This window comes from Dermochelys coriacea, chromosome 1 (genome assembly GCF_009764565.3).
Source record: "Dermochelys coriacea isolate rDerCor1 chromosome 1, rDerCor1.pri.v4, whole genome shotgun sequence".
Taxonomy (NCBI): domain Eukaryota; kingdom Metazoa; phylum Chordata; order Testudines; family Dermochelyidae; genus Dermochelys; species Dermochelys coriacea.
In genome coordinates this window covers 56,846,835-56,853,871 of record NC_050068.2, presented here as the reverse complement: position 1 = coordinate 56,853,871, position 7,037 = coordinate 56,846,835, and positions in this window count along the sequence as shown.

Here is a 7,037-nt window from a genome sequence, read left to right as displayed (position 1 = left end):
AAAGCCTTTGCAGAAGGTTTCTGAGGAGGGCTGCCTTATTTCGTCCTCCACAGTAGGACACTTTACCACAGCAAGCCAGTAGCAAGTAGTCTGGAATCATTGCAGCACAAAGCATGGCAGCGAATGGTCCTGGGTTTTGGTCGCATTCATGCAACATTTGGTCTTTATCTTTCTGTGTCAGTCTTAGGAGAGTGATATCATTCATGGTCACCTGGTTGAAAGAGGAGAATTTTTGTAAGGGAACAGTAAAAGGACCCCGTTCACGCTGTGCTGTTTGCGCTTGGCTAAAACGAATCATCCCAGAGAATAGCCATGCGGGGGGGGGGAAGGGTGTGCTGCACATCCACCCCAAAACTGCAGTCCCTCCTTTTAAATGGCAAACCCAACTAGCATTGCTTGCTATGGGAAAGGAGGGCGCTGCAGTTTGAAATCATTCCCACATTATGAAGGCGGAAGAAGCCAACTCCACATACCCTTTGGCTTACCATGGCTGCCTGGAAACCAAATTCTGTTACCCAGCCGTGTGTAATGTGTCACCATACCGGCAGGCGCTCAATACAAAAGGCAAAATGCGACCTTGTACCTAAAGCACATGTGCTGTCTGTTGTGAATTGCTTGATTCACTGTGAAAGAATCTCCCTTTTGTTCTCAGAAATGTATTGTTTTAAATTTTAATCTCCCTTTTTATCCCCCCTGCAGGTGCAAATGTTTCTATGCTCCCCGTATCAACTCCATCCCTGAGGTTATCGCAGATTAGAAGACGAAAAAACGCACTCGCGATGACATGTTTTCCAAGCTCATGCATTCCTCCCACACTGATAGGGCACAGCTGAATGCACGGAGGCATTCGGTGGCAGAGGCCAGGAAAGCATTCAGTGAGCGTTATCAGAACACGCAGGAGGTGATGCTGAGGCTAATGGGGGAGCAAACAGACATGATCAGGTGTCTGGTAGAGCAGCAGGAAAGGCAACAAGAGCACAAACCCCTGCTGCTCCATGGTATAACTGCCTGCCCTCCTCACCAAGTTCCATATCTTCCTCACCCAGACGACGAAGAATGTGGGGGGGGTAAGGAGGGGAGGCTCCAGGCACCCAGCCACTCCACTCCAGGGGACGGCCTAAGCAACAGAAGGTTGTCATTCAAACAGCTTTGATTTGTAGCGTGGCTATAATAAGCAATGTGGCTTTGTCCTTCCCCACCCCACCTGGGCTACCTTGTCAGTGATCTCACTTTTTTTTTTAATAAATAAAGAATGCATGGATTCAAAACAATAGGGACTTTATTTCCTTTGCCAGCTGTAGTCAAAGGGGGGAGGGCGAGTGGTTTACAGGGAAGAAAATTCAACAAAGGGCGCGGTTTTGCATTAAGGAAAAACACATACAACTGTCACACAGTAGCCTGGCCAATCATGAAACTGTTTTTCAAAACCTCTCTGATGCGCAGCACACCTAGCTGTGCTCTTCTAACCGCCCTGGTGTCTGGCTGTTCAAAACTGGCCGCCAGGCGATTTGCCTCAACCTCCCACCCCGCCATAAACATCTGTCCTTTACTCTCACAGATATTATAGAGCACACAGCAAGCAGAAATAACAATGGGAATATTGGTTGTGCTGAGGTCTAACCTAATCAGCAAACAGCGCCAGCGAGCTTTTAAACATTCAAAGGCACATTCTACCCCATTCTGCACTTGCTCAGCCTATAGTTGAACTGCTCCTTACTATTGTCCAGGCTGCCTGTGTATGGCTTCATGAGCCATGGGAGCAAGGGATAGGCTGCGAACAGGGAACAACCAAGGGCCGCTAACAGGGAGTTTCGAGAAGGACTTCTCCAGGTGAAGGAGGAGCAAATACGGGACCCTTGGGGTAAGTGGCTGTCTGTAGTGTGTGTTTGAGTTTTGGGGTTACGTTCTGTGTGCTGAGCTTGTGTTTGTTTGTCTGTCTCTGTCTGTCTGTTTGTTTGTTTGAAGGACCGTGTGCTGTGGCCGGCAGTTGGAAGCTGTAAGCTTCTAAACAAGGTTTGAAATCTAGAAGCCTCTGTTCACTGGCTGAGCCTTAGTCTGGGGGCGGGGCTATCAAGGAGGCCAGGGCTCTATAAAGCAGTGAGCAAGCAATCAGGCAGCTTTGTGAACAGGGGCCACTAACAGGGAGTTTCGAGAGGGAGTTGGGAAGCGGAGTGGGAAGGAGGCAAGGTACACTTGACATTCTTTAAAACCTTTACACTAAACTATCATCAAAACATCTTGGTTTAAACAAAACTCCTATCATTAACCTAGGTAACTGTAGGAGAAAATGCAGGTAGAAGCCCAGCAGCAGAGTGGGGGCTATCCTGTTTATTGCGCTCATTGTAGCACGTATGATTACCTGCCCTGTGGGCAGGTGGCATATGTGTGCATTTGGTGCAAGGAGCTCCTGGCCCTCAGAGACCGTGTACAGACTTTGGAGGCCAGGGTGGCAGAATTGGAGGAGCTAAGGGAGACAGAGAGGTATGTTGATGAGACTTTCCAGGACACTGTAGAATTGTCCCACCTCCAGTCAGACAGCCCCTGCGCTGTTAAGGAGGATGAAAGGCCCAGAGAAGGAGAGCAGTCAATGGGAACAGAGGGAAACCTTCCCATAGTAGGGACCCTCCTTCCAGATGATGTTGGGGTATCCTCTCGCACTGAGGTTACCGCTCCGGGGGAGGGAACTCCAGTCATTAGGAAAAGGCAGGTGTTAGTAATGGGAGATTCGATCATTAGAAACATAGATAGCTGGGTTTGTGATGACCGGGAGAACTGTATGGTGACTTGTCTGCCCGGTGCGAAGGTTGCAGATCTCTCCAGGCATCTAGATAGACTTATGTGTAGTGCTGGGGAGGAGCCGGTGGTCGTGGAGCCAGTTTGACCAATGTACATGGCAGAGGGGCATTGCTGGCTCATCTACCAATGTGATATATGCCATCATGTGCCAGCAATGCCCCTCTGCCATGTACATTGGTCAAACTGGACAATCTCTACATAAAAATAAATGGACAAAAATGAGACGTCAAGAATTATAACATTCAAAAACCAGTTGGAGAACACTTCAATCTCTCTGGTCACTCGATTACAGACCTAAAAGTGGCAATACTTCAACAAAAAAACTTCAAAAACAGACTCCAAGGAGAGACTGCTGAATTGGAATTAATTTGCAAACTGGATACAATTAACTTAGGCTTGAATAGAGACTGGGATTGGATGGGTCATTACACAAAGTAAAACTATTTCCCCATGTTTATCCCCTCCCCCCCCCCCCACTGTTCCTCAGATGTTCTTGTCAACTGCTGGAAATGGCCCACCTTGATTATCACTACAGAAGGTCGTCCCGTTCCCCCCACTCTCCTGTTAGTAATAGCTCACATTAAGCCATCACTCTGGTTACAGTGTGTACGTTAACACCCATTGTTTCATGTTCTCTATCTATATAAATCTCCCCACTGTATTTTCCACTGAATGCATCCAATGAAGTGAGCTGTAGCTCACGAAAGCTTATGCTCAAATAAATTTGTTAGTCTCTAAGGGAGATTAGAGAGGCTATCAAAATAAAAAATTCAATAATAGTGGGGAATTTCAATTATCCCCATATTGACTGGGTACATGTCACCTCAACACGAAACGCAGACACAAAATTTCTCGATACTTTAAATGACTGCTTCTTGGAGCAGCTGGTACAGGAACCCACAAGGGGAAAGGCAACTCTTGATCTAGTCCTGAGTGGAGTGCAGGACCTGATCCAAGAAGAAAATATAACAGGACCGCATGGAAATAGTGACCATAATATAATAACATTTAACATTCCTTTGGTGGGAAGAACATCTCAACAGCCCAACACTGTGGCATTTCATTTCAGAAAGGGAAACTATGCAAAAATGAGAATGTTAGTTAAACAGAAATTAAAAGGTACAGTGACTAGAGTGAAATCCCTGCAAGCTGCATGGACACTTTTCAAAGACACCATAATAGAGGCTCAACTTAAATGTATACCTCAAATTAAAAAACACAGTAAAAGAACTAAAAAAGAGTCACCGTGGCTTAACAACCATGTAAAAGAAGCAGTGAGAGATAAAAAGGCATCTTTTAAAAAGTGGAAGTCAAATCCTTGTGAGGTAAATAGAAAGGAGCATAAACACTGCCAAATAAAATGTAAAAATGTAATAAGAAAAGCCAAAAAGGAGTTTGAAGAACAGCTAGCCAAAAACTCAAAAGGTAGTAATAAAATGTTTTTTAAGTATTTCAGAAGCAGGAAGCCTGCTGAATAACCAGTGGGGCCCCTGGACGATCGAGATACAAAAGTAGCACTTAAAGACGATAAAGTCATCACGGAGAAACTAAATGAATTCTTTGCTTCAGTTTTCACGGTTGAGGGTGTTAGGGAGATTCCCAAACCTGAGCCGTCTTTTGTAGGTGACAAATCTGAGGAATTGTCACAGATTGAAGTGTCACTGGAGGAGGTTTTGGAATTAATTGAGAAACTTAACAGTAATAAGTCACCGGGACCAGATGTCACTCACGTAAGAGCTCTGAAGGAATTCAAATAAGAAATTGCGGAACTATTAACTATAGTTTGTAACCTGCCCTTTACATCAGCTACTGTATCCAATGACTGCAAGATAGCTAATGTAACGCCAATATTTAAGAAGGGCTCTAGAGGCAATCCTGGCAATTAGACCGGTAAGCCTAACATCAGTACCAGGCAAATTAGTTGAAACAATAGTAAAGAATAAAATTGTCAGACAGATAGGAGAACATAAATTGTTGCACAAAAGTCAACCTGGTTTCTGTAAAGAGAGATCATGTCTTACTAATGTATTGAGGGAGTCAACTAACATGTGGACAAGGGGAATCCAGTGGACACAGTGTACTTAGATTTCCAGAAAGCCTTTGAGAAGGTCCCTCACCAAAGGCTCTTACGTAAGTTAAGTTGTCATGGGATAAAAGGGAAGATCCTTTCATGGACTGAGAACTGGTTAAAAGACAGGGAACAAAGAGTAGGAATACATGGTAAATTTTCAGAATGGAGAGGTGTAACTAGTGGTATTCCCCAAGGGTCAGTCCTAGGACCAGTCCTATTCAACCTACTTATAAATGATCTGGAGGAAGGGGTAAACAGTGAGGTGGCAAAGTTTGCAGATGATACTAAACTGCTCAAGATAGTTAAGACCAAAGCAGACTGTGAAGAACTTCAAAAAGATCTCACAAAACTAAGTGATTGGGCAACAAAATGGCAAATGAAATTTAATGTGGATAAACGTAAAGTAATGCACATTGGAAAAAATAACCCCAACTATACATACAATACGATGGGGGCTAATTTAGCTACAACTAATCAGGAGGAAGATCTTGGAGTCATCGTGGATAGTTCTCTAAAGACGTGCAAGCAGTATGCAGCGGCAGTCAAAAAAAGCAAACGGGATGTTAGGAATAATTAAAAAAGGGATAGAAAATAAGATGGATAATATCTTATTGCCCTTATATAAATCCATGGTACGTCCACAACTTGAATACTGCGTACAGATGTGGTTAAGTCCATTAATGGCTATTAGCCAGGATGGGTAAGGATTGGTGTCCCTAGCCTCTGTTTGTCAGAGGGTGGAAATGGATGGCAGGAGAGAGATCACTAGATCATTACCTGTTAGGTTCACTCCCTCTGGGGCACCTGGCATTGGCCATTGTCGATAGACAGGATACTGGGCTGGATGGACCTTTGGTCTGACCCAGTATGGCCATTCTTATGTTCTGGGTCCCCAAGGATAACTATTGGCATTTCAACATCCCCAATGGTAATTTTCTGGTCTGGGAAGAAAATCCCTTCTTGCAGCTTTTCAAACAGCCTTGAGTTCCTAAAGATGCACCTTTCCCGACCATCCCATGTTGATGTCGGTGAAAAGTCCCTTGTGATTCACCAGTGCTTGCAGCACCATTGAGAAATATCCCTTGCGGTTTATGTACTGGTTGGCAAGGTGGTCCGGTGCCAAGATGGGGATATGTGTTCAGTCTATCTCCTCACCACAGTTTGGGAAATGTGCAGGTCATAGTGGATGGCTTTGCTGTGATGGGGTTCCCTGAGTCACTACCCTTGTTAGCAGAAGGTCACTGATTGGCTTGGCTACTTGGATCACAGCAGTCCCCATGGTAGACTTGCTCACTCAGAATTTATTCCCGACTGACTGGTAGCAGTCAGGCATTGCAAGCTTGCACAGGGCTATCACCGCTCGCTTCTCAACTGTCATGGCAGGTCTCATGTTGGTATCCCTGTGCTTAAAGATGGGGGAAAGCAACTCACAAAGTTCCATGAAAGTGGCATTACGCATGCAAAAGTTTCGCAGCCACTGGGAATCATCGCATACCTGCAACACTATGCGGTCCCACCAGTCTGTGTTTGTTTGCCGGGCCCAGAATCGGGGTTCTACTGTATCAACCTGCCCCACTCTGCCATGATGTCCCAATTGCCATATCCCATGCTTTCAGGAACGTCCGTGTCTATGTTCTCCTCACAATCGTCCTTGTGCTGGCAGCTCCTAGCCAGGTTCTGCACATACTGCAGGATAATGTGCGAGGTGTTTACAATGCTCACAACAGCAGCGCTGAGCTCAGCGGGCTCCATGCTTGCCATCTGCATGGGTAACACAGGAAAAAAGGCACTAAACGATTGTTTGCCATTGCTTTCAAGGAGGGAGGGAGGGAGGGGAGACAGACGACACATACCCAAAATCACCTGTGACAATGTTTTTGCCCCACCAGGCATTGGGAGCTTAACTCAGAATTCCAGTGGGCAGTGGGGACTGTGGGAAAGCTACCCACAGTGCACCACTCTGTGAGTCAATGCTAGTCACGGTACTGAGGATGCACTCCACCTACCTACTGCACTTAGTGGGGACATACACGATCAACTGTATGAAATCGCTTTTTAAAGATCAACTTCTATAAAATTGACCTAATTTCACAGTGTAGACATACCCTTAGTCTCAAAGAAGAAGAGCTGCTTAGACATTTGATGTCCTTCACTGTGACCAGTGAGATGG